Genomic DNA, 12,500 nt, shown 5'->3' with positions numbered 1-12,500 from the left:
ATGTGACTGCTGAAGCCGACATTGAGACCTCTAACGCGGGTAGCTCGGCAGGATTTGACCCGGCGGTTCTGCCGAAGGTCTCACCTTCGAGGGGGGAGCGTCCCGCGTGTTCAGGCCGAATATCGTGCATTGTTAACGGCGGGAAGTGTTCCAAACGTGAATGGGATTGAATGTGACTGCTGAAGCCGACATTGAGACCTCTAACGCGGGTAGCTCGGCCGGATTTGACCCGGCGGTTCTGGCGACGGTCTCGCCTTCGAGGGGGGAGCGTCCCGCGTGTTCAGGCCGAATTTTGTGCATTTCCATCGGCGGGAAGAGGTCCAAACGGGAATGGGATTGAATGTGACTGCTGAAGCCGACATTGAGACCTCTAACGCGGGTAGCTCGGCAGGATTTGAACCCGGCGGTTCTGCCGAAGGTCTCACCTTCGAGGGGGGAGCGTCCCGCGTGTTCAGGCCGAATATCGTGCATTGTTAACGGCGGGAAGTGTTCCAAAAGGAATGGGATTGAATGTGACTGCTGAAGCCGACATTGAGACCTCTAACGCGGGTAGCTCGGCCGGATTTGACCCGGCGGTTCTGGCGACGGTCTCGCCTTCGAGGGGGGAGCGTCCCGCGTGTTCAGGCCGAATTTTGTGCATTTCATCGGCGGGAAGAGGTCCAAACGGAATGGGATTGAATGTGACTGCTGAAGCCGACATTGAGACCTCTAACGCGGGTAGCTCGGCCGGATTTGACCCGGCGGTTCTGCCGAAGGTCTCACCTTCGAGGGGGGAGCGTCCCGCGTGTTCAGGCCGAGTTTTGTGCATTTCCATCGGCGGGAAGAGGTCCAAACGGGAATGGGATTGAATGTGACTGCTGAAGCCGACATTGAGACCTCTACGCGGGTAGCTCGGCCGGATTTGACCCGGCGGTTCTGCCGAAGGTCTCAGCTTCGAGGGGGGAGCGCCCACCAGTGTACAGGCCGATTTTCATGCATTTCCAACCGTGGGAAGGGGTCCGAAAGGGGATGGGGGTGAACGTGACTGCTCAACCCGACTTTGAGACCTCTAACGCGGGTAGCTCAGCCGGATTTGACCCGGCGGTTCTGGCGACGGTCCTCGCCTTCGAGGGGGGAGCGTCCCGCGTGTTCAGGCCGAATTTTGTGCATTTCCATCGGCGGGAAGAGGTCCAAACGGGAATGGGATTGAATGTGACTGCTGAAGCCGACATTGAGACCTCTAACGCGGGTAGCTCGGCCGGATTTGACCCCGGCGGTTCTGCCGAAGGTCTCACCTTCGAGGGGGGAGCGTCCCGCGTGTTCAGGCCGAATTTTGTGCATTTCCATCGGCGGGAAGAGGTCCAAACGGGAATGGATTGAATGTGACTGCTGAAGCCGACATTGAGACCTCTAACGCGGGTAGCTCGGCCGGATTTGACCCGGCGGTTTCTGCCGAAGGTCTCACCTTCGAGGGGGGAGCGCCCACCGTGTACAGGCCGATTTTCATGCATTTCCAACCGTGGGAAGGGGTCCGAAAGGGGATGGGGGTGAACGTGACTGCTCAACCCGACTTTGAGACCTGTAACGCGGGTAGCTCAGCCGGATTTGACCCGGCGGTTCTGGCGACGGTCTCGCCTTCGAGGGGGGAGCGTCCCGCGTGTTCAGGCCGAATTTTGTGCATTTCCATCGGCGGGAAGAGGTCCAAACGGGAATGGGATTGAATGTGACTGCTGAAGCCGACATTGAGACCTCTAACGCGGGTAGCTCGGCCGGATTTGACCCGGCGGTTCTGCCGAAGGTCTCACCTTCGAGGGGGGAGCGTCCCGCGTGTTCAGGCCGAATTTTGTGCATTTCCATCGGCGGGAAGAGGTCCAAACGGGAATGGGATTGAATGTGACTGCTGAAGCCGACATTGAGACCTCTAACGCGGGTAGCTCGGCCGGATTTGACCCGGCGGTTCTGCCGAAGGTCTCACCTTCGAGGGGGGAGCGCCCACCGTGTACAGGCCGATTTTCATGCATTTCCAACCGTGGGAAGGGGTCCGAAAGGGGATGGGGGTGAACGTGACTGCTCAACCCGACTTTGAGACCTGTAACGCGGGTAGCTCAGCCGGATTTGACCCGGCGGTTCTGGCGACGGTCTCGCCTTCGAGGGGGGAGCGCCCCGCGTGTTCAGGCCGAATTTTGTGCATTTCCATCGGCGGGAAGAGGTCCAAACGGGAATGGGATTGAATGTGACTGCTGAAGCCGACATTGAGACCTCTAACGCGGGTAGCTCGGCAGGATTTGACCCGGCGGTTCTGCCGAAGGTCTCACCTTCGAGGGGGGAGCGCCCACCGTGTACAGGCCGATTTTCATGCATTTCCAACCGTGGGAAGGGGGCCGAAAGGGGATGGGGGTGAATGTGACTGCTCAACCCGACTTTGAGGGCATCTAACCCGGGTAGCTCAGCCGGGTTTGACCCGGCGGTTCTGCCGACTGCCTCGCCTTCGAGGGGGGAGCGTCCCCCGTGTACAGGCCGATTTTCATGCATTTCGAACCGTGGGAAGTGGCCCAAAAGGGGATGGGGGTGAATGTGACTGCTCAACCCGACTTTGGCGCTTCCGAGCCGGGTAGCCCGGCCGGGTTTGACCCGGCGGTTCTGCCGTCGGTCTCGCCTTCGAGGGCGGAGCCTCCCCCGTGTACAGGCCGATTTTCATGCATTTGCAACGGTGGGAAGTTGCCCAAAAGTCGATGGGAGTGAATGTGACTGCTCAACCCGACTTTGAGACTTTTAAGCCGGGTAGCTCAGCCGGGTTTGACCCGGCGGTTCTGCCGACGGTCTCGCCTTCGAGGGGGGAGCCTCCCCCGTGTACAGGCCGATTTTCGTGCATTTCCAACGGTGGGAAGAGGTTCAAAAGGGGATGGGAGTGAATGTGACTGCTCAACCCGACTCTGAGGCTTCTAACCCGGGTAGCTCGGCCGGGTTTGATCCGGCGGTTCTGCCGACGGTCTCGTCTTCGAGGCCGGTGCCTCCCCCGTGTACAGGCCGATTTTCGTGCATTTCCAACGGTGGGAAGTGGTCCAAAAGGGAATGGGGGTGGACGTGTCTGCTCATACCGACTTTGAGACTTGTAAGCCGGGTAGCTCAGCCGGGTTTGACCCGGCGGTTCTGCCGACGGTCTCGCCTTCGAGGGGGGAGCCTCCCCCGTGTACAGGCCGATTTCCGTGCATTTCCAACGGTGGGAAGAGGTTCAAAAGGGGATGGAGTGAATGTGACTGCTCAACCCGACTCTGAGGCTTCTAACCCGGGTAGCTCGGCCGGTTTGATCCGGCGGTTCTGCCGACGGTCTCGTCTTCGAGGCCGGTGCCTCCCCCGTGTACAGGCCGATTTTCGTGCATTTCCAACGGTGGGAAGAGGTTCAAAAGGGGATGGGGTGAATGCGACTGCTCAACCCGACTCTGAGGCTTCTAACCCGGGTAGCCCGGCCGGTTTGACCCGGCGGTTCTGCCGTCGGTCTCGCCTTCGAGGGCGGAGCCTCCCCCGTGTACAGGCCGATTTTCATGCATTTGCAACGGTGGGAAGTTGCCCAAAAGTCGATGGAGTGAATGTGACTGCTCAACCCGACTTTGAGACTTTTAAGCCGGGTAGCTCAGCCGGGTTTGACCCGGCGGTTCTGCCGACGGTCTCGCCTTCGAGGGGGGAGCCTCCCCCGTGTACAGGCCGATTTTCGTGCATTTCCAACGGTGGGAAGAGGTTCAAAAGGGGGATGGGAGTGAATGTGACTGCTCAACCCGACTCTGAGGCTTCTAACCCCGGGTAGCTCGGCCGGGTTTGATCCGGCGGTTCTGCCGACGGTCTCGTCTTCGAGGCCGGTGCCTCCCCCGTGTACAGGCCGATTTTCGTGCATTTCCAACGGTGGGAAGTGGTCCAAAAGGAATGGGGGTGGACGTGTCTGCTCATACCGACTTTGAGACTTGTAAGCCGGGTAGCTCAGCCGGGTTTGACCCGGCGGTTCTGCCGACGGTCTCGCCTTCGAGGGGGAGCCTCCCCCGTGTACAGGCCGATTTCCGTGCATTTCCAACGGTGGGAAGAGGTTCAAAAGGGGATGGGAGTGAATGTGACTGCTCAACCCGACTCTGAGGCTTCTAACCCGGGTAGCTCGGCCGGGTTTGATCCGGCGGTTCTGCCGACGGTCTCGTCTTCGAGGCCGGTGCCTCCCCCGTGTACAGGCCGATTTTCGTGCATTTCCAACGGTGGGAAGAGGTTCAAAAGGGGATGGGGGTGAATGCGACTGCTCAACCCCGACTCTGAGGCTTCTAACCCGGGTAGCCCACGCCCCGCGGGTTTGACCCGGCGGTTCTGCCGTCGGTCTCGCCTTCGAGGGCGGAGCCTCCCCCGTGTACAGGCCGATTTTCATGCATTTGCAACGGTGGGAAGTTGCCCAAAAGTCGATGGGAGTGAATGTGACTGCTCAACCCGACTTTGAGACTTTTAAGCCGGTAGCTCAGCCGGGTTTGACCCGGCGGTTCTGCCGACGGTCTCGCCTTCGAGGGGGGAGCCTCCCCCGTGTACAGGCCGATTTTCGTGCATTTCCAACGGTGGGAAGAGGTTCAAAAGGGGATGGGAGTGAATGTGACTGCTCAACCCGACTCTGAGGCTTCTAACCCGGGTAGCTCGGCCGGGTTTGATCCGGCGGTTCTGCCGACGGTCTCGTCCTTCGAGGCCGGTGCCTCCCCCGTGTACAGGCCGATTTCGTGCATTTCCAACGGTGGGAAGTGGTCCAAAAGGGAATGGGGGTGGACGTGTCTGCTCATACCGACTTTGAGACTTGTAAGCCGGGTAGCTCAGCCGGTTTGTTCCGGCGGTTCTGCCGACGGTCTCGTCATCGAGGGGGGAGCCTCCCCCGTGTCCAGGCCGATTTTCATGCATTTCCAACCGTGGGAAGTGGTCCAAAAGGGAATGGGGGTGAATGTGACTGCTCATACCGACTTTGAGACTTTTAAGCCGGGTAGCTCAGCCGGGTTTGACCCGGCGGTTCTGCCGACGGTCTCGCCTTCGAGGGGGGAGCGTCCCCCGTGTTCAGGCCGAATTTTGTGCATTTCGAACCGTGGGAAGTTGCCCAAAAGTCGATGGGAGTGAATGTGACTGCTCAACCCGACTTTGAGACTTGTAAGCCGGGTAGCTCAGCCGGGTTTGACCCGGCGGTTCTGCCGACGGTCTCGTCTTCGAGGCGGGTGCCTCCCCCGTGTACAGGCCGATTTTCATGCATTTCGTACCGTGGGAAGCGGTCCAAAAGGGGATGGGAGTTGAACGTGACTGCTCATACCGACTTTGGCGCTTCCGAGCCGGGTAGCTCAGCCGGGTTTGACCCGGCGGTTCTGCCGACGGTCTCGCCTTCGAGGGGGGAGCGTCCCCCGTGTTCAGGCCGAATCTTGTGCATTTCGAACCGTGGGAAGTTGCCCAAAAGTCGATGGGAGTGAATGTGACTGCTCAACCCGACTTTGAGACTTGTAAGCCGGGTAGCTCAGCCGGGTTTGACCCGGCGGTTCTGCCGACGGTCTCGTCTTCGAGGGCGGATGCCACCCCCGTGTACAGGCCGATTTTCGTGCATTTCCAACCGTGGGAAGTGGTCTAAAAGTCGATGGGAGTGAACGTGACTGCTCAACCCGACTCTGAGGCTTCTAACCCGGGTAGCTCGCCGGGTTTGACCCGGCGGTTCTGCCGACGGTCTCGTCTTCGAGGCGGGTGCCTCCCCCGTGTACAGGCCGATTTTCGTGCATTTCGAACCGTGGGAAGTGGTCTAAAAGTCGATGGGAGTGAACGTGACTGCTCAACCCGACTTTGAGACTTGTAAGCCGGGTAGCTCAGCCAGGTTTGACCCGGCGGTTCTGCCGACGGTCTCGCCTTCGAGGGCGGACCCTCCCCCGTGTACAGGCCGGTTTTCGTGCATTTCGAACCGTGGGAAGTGATCCAAAAGGGAATGGGGGTGAACGTGACTGCCAACCCGGCTTTGAGACTTGTAAGCCGGGTAGCTCAGCCGGGTTGGACCCGGCGGTTCTGCCGACGGTCTCGACTTCGAGGCGGGTGCCTCCCCCGTGTACAGGCCGATTTTCATGCATTTGCAACGGTGGGAAGTTGCCCAAAAGTCGATGGGAGTGAATGTGACTGCTCAACCCGACTTCGAGACTTGTAAGCCGGGTAGCTCAGCCGGGTTTGACCCGGCGGTTCTGCCGACGGTCTCGCCTTCGAGGGGGGAGCCTCCCCCCGTGTACAGGCCGATTTTCGTGCATTTCCAACGGTGGGAAGAGGTTCAAAAGGGGATGGGAGTGAATGTGACTGCCTCAAGCCCGACTTTGGCGCTTCCGAGCCGGGTAGCTCAGCCGGGTTTGACCCGGCGGGTCTGCCGACGGTCTCGTCTTCGAGGCGGGTGCCTCCCCCGTATACAGGCCGATTTTCATGCATTTCGAACCGTGGAAGTGGTCCAAAAGGGAATGGGGGTGGACGTGTCTGCTCATACCGACTTTGAGACTTGTAAGCCGGGTAGCTCAGCCGGGTTTGTTCCGGCGGTTCTGCCGACGGTCTCGTCTTCGAGGCGGGTGCCTCCCCCGTGTACAGGCCGATTTTCGTGCATTTCGAACCGTGGGAAGTGGTCCAAAAGGGGATGGGAGTGAATGTGACTGCTCAACCCGACTTTGGCGCTTCCGAGCCGGGTAGCTCAGCCGGGTTTGACCCGGCGGGTCTGCCGACGGTCTCGTCTTCGAGGCGGGTGCCTCCCCCGTATACAGGCCGATTTTCATGCATTTCGAACCGTGGGAAGTGGTCCAAAAGGGAATGGGGGTGGACGTGTCTGCTCATACCGACTTTGAGACTTGTAAGCCGGGTAGCTCAGCCGGGTTTGATCCTGCGGTTCTGCCGACGGTCTCGCCTTCGAGGGGGGAGCCTCCCCCGTGTTCAGTCCGATTTCCATGCATTTCCAACCGTGGGAAGTTGCCCAAAAGGGGATGGGAGTGAATGTGACTGCTCAACCCGACTTTGGCGCTTCCGAGCCGGTTAGCACAGCCGGGTTTGACCCGGCGGTTCTGCCGACAGTCTCCTCTTCGAGGCGGGTGCCTCCCCCGTGTACAGGCCGATTTCCGTGCATTTCGAACCGTGGGAAGTGGTCCAAACGTCGATGGGAGTGAATGTGACTGCTCAACCCGACTTTGGCGCTTCCGAGCCGGGTAGCTCAGCCGGGTTTGACCCGGCGGTTCTGCCGACGGTCTCGTCTTCGAGGCGGGTGCCTCCCCCGTGTACAGGCCGATTTTCATGCATTTGGAACCGTGGGAAGTGGTCCAAAAGGGAATGGGGGTGGACGTGACTGCTCATACCGACTTTGAGACTTGTAAGCCGGGTAGCTCGGCCGGGTTTGACCCGGCGGTTCTGCCGACGGTCTCGCCTTCGAGGGGGGAGCCTCCCCCGTGTTCAGTCCGATTTTCGTGCATTTCCCACGGTGGGAAATGGTATCTTTCATTACGGGGACAAGGGTCTGAAGCGGTGAAGTCAGTAACCGGCATAGTTAAGGAAAGGGTTCGAATTTTCTCAACAGTACGAAAAAAGTGAGCAGGGAAGCTAGAGAAGGTGTCAGTGAGTCCCAAACGAGTGAACCGCAAAACTTAGGGAAATGCCCGAAAGCGTTTTAAAGGGTGAAATCGGGAACGAGGAAATGATGGGAAAGTGCCTGAAAGTGCTAAATGAGTAAACAGAAAAACGAAGAAAAATGTTTGAAAAGAAGAAGTGAGTAACCAGGAAAACTTAGAAAAATGTTCAAAACGAAGAAATCAGTAACCAGGAAAACTTAGAAAAATGATCAAAAAGAAGAAATGAGTAACCAGGAAAACTTAGAAAAATGTTTAAAAAGAAGAAATCAGTAACCAGGAAAACTTAGGAAAATGTTTAAAAAGAAGAAATCAGTAACCAGAAAAACTGCGAAAAATGTTTAAAAGAAGAAATGAGTAACCAGAAAAAACTTAGAAAAATGTTTAAAAAGAAGAAATCAGTAACCAGGAAAACTTAGAAAAATGTTTAAAAGAAGAAATCAGTAACCAGGAAAACTTAGAAAAATGTTTAAAAAGAAGAAATCAGTAACCAGGAAAACTTAGAAAAATGTTATAAAAGAAGAAGTGAGTAACCAGAAAAACTTAGAAAAATGTTTAAAAAGAAGAAATCAGTAACCAGAAAAACTGCGAAAATGTTTAAAAAGAAGAAATCAGTAACCAGACAAACTGCGAAAAATGTTTAAAAAGAAGAAATCAGTAACCAGGAAAACTTAGAAAAATGTTTAAAAAGAAGAAGTGAGTAACCAGAAAAACTTAGAAAAATGTTTAAAAAGAAGAAATCAGTAACCAGAAAAACTTAGAAAAATGTTTAAAAAGAAGAAATCAGTAACCAGAAAAACTGCGAAAAATGTTTAAAAAGAAGAAATCAGTAACCAGAAAACTTAGAAAATGTTAAAAAAGAAGAAATCAGTAACCAGAAAAACTGCGAAAAATGTTTAAAAAGAAGAAATCAGTAACCAGGAAAACTTAGAAAAATGTTTAAAAAGAAGAAATCAGTAACCAGAAAAACTTAGAAAAATGTTTAAAAGAAGAAATGAGTAACCAGAAAAACTTAGAAAAATGTTTAAAAAGAAGAAATCAGTAACCAGAAAAACGGCGAAAAATGTTTAAAAAGAAGAAATCAGTAACCAGAAAAACTTAGAAAATGTTTAAAAAGAAGAAGTGAGTAACCAGAAAAACTTAGAAAAATGTTTAAAAAGAAGAAATGAGTAACCAGAAAAACTTAGAAAAATGTTTAAAAAGAAGAAATCAGTAACCAGAAAAACTTAGAAAAATGTTTAAAAAGAAGAAATGAGTAACCAGAAAAACTTAGAAAAATGCTTAAAAAGAAGAAATCAGTAACCAGAAAAACGGCGAAAAATGTTTAAAAAGAAGAAATCAGTAACCAGAAAAACGGCGAAAAATGTTTAAAAAGAAGAAATCAGTAACCAGACAAACTGCGAAAAAATGTTTAAAAAGAAGAAATCAGTAACCAGAAAAACTGCGAAAAATGTTTAAAAAGAAGAAATCAGTAACCAGGAAAACTTAGAAAAATGTTTAAAAAGAAGAAATGAGTAACCAGGAAAACTTAGAAAAATGTTTAAAAAGAAGAAATGAGTAACCAGGAAAACTTAGAAAAATGTTTAAAAAGAAGAAATCAGTAACCAGAAAAACTTAGAAAAATGTTTAAAAAGAAGAAATCAGTAACCAGAAAAACTTAGAAAAATGTTTAAAAAGAAGAAATGAGTAACCAGAAAAACTTAGAAAAATGTTTAAAAAGAAGAAATGAGTAACCAGAAAAACTTAGAAAAATGTTTAAAAAGAAGAAATCAGTAACCAGAAAAACGGCGAAAAATGTTTAAAAAGAAGAAGTGAGTAACCAGAAAAACTTAGAAAAATGTTTAAAAAGAAGAAATGAGTAACCAGAAAAACTTAGAAAAATGTTTAAAAAGAAGAAATCAGTAACCAGAAAAACTTAGAAAAATGTTTAAAAAGAAGAAATGAGTAACCAGAAAAACTTAGAAAAATGTTTAAAAAGAAGAAATCAGTAACCAGAAAAACGGCGAAAAATGTTTAAAAAGAAGAAATCAGTAACCAGAAAAACGGCGAAAAATGTTTAAAAAGAAGAAATCAGTAACCAGACAAACTGCGAAAAATGTTTAAAAAGAAGAAATCAGTAACCAGAAAAACTTAGAAAAATGTTTAAAAAGAAGAAATCAGTAACCAGGAAAACTTGGAAAAAAACACTTAGAAAAATTTTCAGCAAAGTGTGAAAAATATTCTAAGTGTCAGCGGAGGAAAATGCTGCAGGCATCGGGAAAGATTCGCAAACTTACACCGAACATGTGCTCCGAAGTGCCGGAGGAATTGGGTGAATTGAGCCCGGCAAATGGCCAGCTGTCGTTTTGTGCCTGCAGCCCGAAAACTTTAACTTTGTCTGTCGCGGAAGTCCGGACCGAGAAAAATCCAAACGGTTTTGACCGGACCGAGTTCCAGACCGATGCAGTCAAATTTGGAATTCAGACCCATTCAGTGCCACTTGTAGTTTTTCCGCAGTGAGGTTGGCGGGGTACCCGGGAGATATATGGGAACACGATTTTTAGAACAAAATGGCGGCGCGGGACCGTTCTGAAAGGCATCCGAAAAACGGTTCCACGGGCATAGCACTTTAATGACAGGTATGAGTGCATGCCGGAGAGCTCTTGGAAGTCGAATTTTTGACACTTTGTCAATTTTTTGACAGATTTGACAAACTCTTTCTGTCTGTTCTAAGAGTCAGTCAGAGACTTGTGCGGCGGTCTTTTGACACTATTGGAGGGCGGGCAAACCCCACGTTGACTCCGGCCGTCCCTCCACAGGCGCTCGTGTCCAAAATGAAGGCGAGAGACGCGAGTGGCCTGGTTCCCTTGGGTGTTGCCAAGAAGGCTGCGGGCTGACCGTTGCCTGAGCACTCCCTAAAGCCTCTTGTGATGAGAGCAGACCTCGCCTGCCGCACGACCGGCTCTGGGAGTCGTTGGGCCGCTATTTGTGAATAGTCTGGTCCTCCTCTGCCACCCGGACAAGCGCGATGGCTCTGCCGCCCTGCGGTGCTCGTCACCCAGGTTTGGGGAACACGATACTCGTAACAAAAATAAAAGGCGGCTCGGGACCTGCAGGCGAAAGGGGTCCCGTGGTGCTAAGCACGTCGACTTCGGGTCTCGGTGCAAGCCGGAGAGCTCACGGAAGTCTAAAGTTTTCGGCACGTGGTCGAATCTTTTCAAAGGCTTACCGGCTCTTTCCGTCCATTCTGAGAGTAAGTCAGAGGCCGGTGCGGAGGTCTCTTGACAATCGGAGGGGGTGGTGGCCCTCCGCAGGCGCTCGTGTCGAAAATGAAGGCGAGAGACGCGAGTGGCCTGGTTCCCCTGGGTGTTGCCAGGAAGGCTGCGGGCTGACCCTTGCCTGAGCACTCCCTAAAGCCTCTTGTGATGAGAGCAGACCTCGCGCGCCGCACGACCGGCTCTGGGAGTCGTTGGGCCGCTATCTGTGAATAGTCTGGTCCTCCTCTGCCACCCGGCCAAGTGCGATGGCTCTGCCGCCCTGCGGTGCTCGTCACGCAGGTATGGGGCACACGATGCTCGTAACAGCAAATAAAGGCGGCTCGGGACCTGCAGGCGAAAGGGGTCCCGTGGTGCTTAGCACGTCGACTTCGGGTCTCGGTGCAAGCCGGAGAGCTCACGGAAGTCTAAAGTTTTCGGCACGTGGTCGAATCTTTTGAAAGGCTTACCCGGCTCTTTCCGTCCATTCTGAGAGTCAGTCAGAGGCCGGTGCGGCGGTCTATTGACGACCGGAGGCTCCCATGGGTGTTGCGATGAGGGTGGAGGGCACAGAACCTTGCCTTAGCACTCCCTAATAAAGCCTCTTGTGAAGAGAGCAGACCTCGCGCGCCGCACGACCGGCTCTGGGAGTCGTTGGGCCGCTATCTGTGAATAGTCGGGTCTCCTCTGCCACCCGGCCAAGTGCGATGGCTCTGCCGCCCTGCGGTGCTCGTCACGCAGGTATGGGGCACACGATGCTCGTAACAGCAAATAAAGGCGGCTCGGGACCTGCAGGCGAAAGGGGTCCCGTGGTGCTTCGCACGTCGACTTCGGGTCTCCGGTGCAAGCCGGAGAGCTCACGGAAGTCTAAAGTTTTCGGCACGTGGTCGAATCTTTTGAAAGGCTTACCCGGCTCTTTCCGTCCATTCTGAGAGTCAGTCAGAGGCCGGTGCGGCGGTCTATTGACGACCGGAGGCTCCCATGGGTGTTGCGATGAGGGTGGAGGGCACAGAACCTTGCCTTAGCACTCCCTAATAAAGCCTCTTGTGAAGAGAGCAGACCTCGCGCGCCGCACGACCGGCTCTGGGAGTCGTTGGGCCGCTATCTGTGAATAGTCTGGTCCTCCTCTGCCACCCGGCCAAGTGCGATGGCTCTGCCGCCCTGCGGTGCTCGTCACGCAGGTATGGGGCACACGATGCTCGTAACAGCAAATAAAGGCGGCTCGGGACCTGCAGGCGAAAGGGGTCCCGTGGTGCTTCGCACGTCGACTTCGGGTCTCGGTGCAAGCCGGAGAGCTCACGGAAGTCTAAAGGTTTTCGGCACGTGGTCGAATCTTTTGAAAGGCTTACCCGGCTCTTTCCGTCCATTCTGAGAGTCAGTCAGAGGCCGGTGCGGCGGTCTATTGACGACCGGAGGCTCCCATGGGTGTTGCGATGAGGGTGGAGGGCACAGAACCTTGCCTTAGCACTCCCTAATAAAGCCTCTTGTGAAGAGAGCAGACCTCGCGCGCCGCACGACCGGCTCTGGGAGTCGTTGGGCCGCTATCTGTGAATAGTCGGGTCCTCCTCTGCCACCCGGCCAAGTGCGATGGCTCTGCCGCCCTGCGGTGCTCGTCACGCAGGTATGGGGCACACGATGCTCGTAACAGCAAATAAAGGCGGCTCGGGACCTG

Source organism: Chiloscyllium punctatum, unplaced genomic scaffold (genome assembly GCF_047496795.1).
Source record: "Chiloscyllium punctatum isolate Juve2018m unplaced genomic scaffold, sChiPun1.3 scaffold_1165, whole genome shotgun sequence".
Classification (NCBI taxonomy): Eukaryota; Metazoa; Chordata; class Chondrichthyes; order Orectolobiformes; family Hemiscylliidae; genus Chiloscyllium; species Chiloscyllium punctatum.
Note: the sequence above shows the minus strand (reverse complement) of the source record.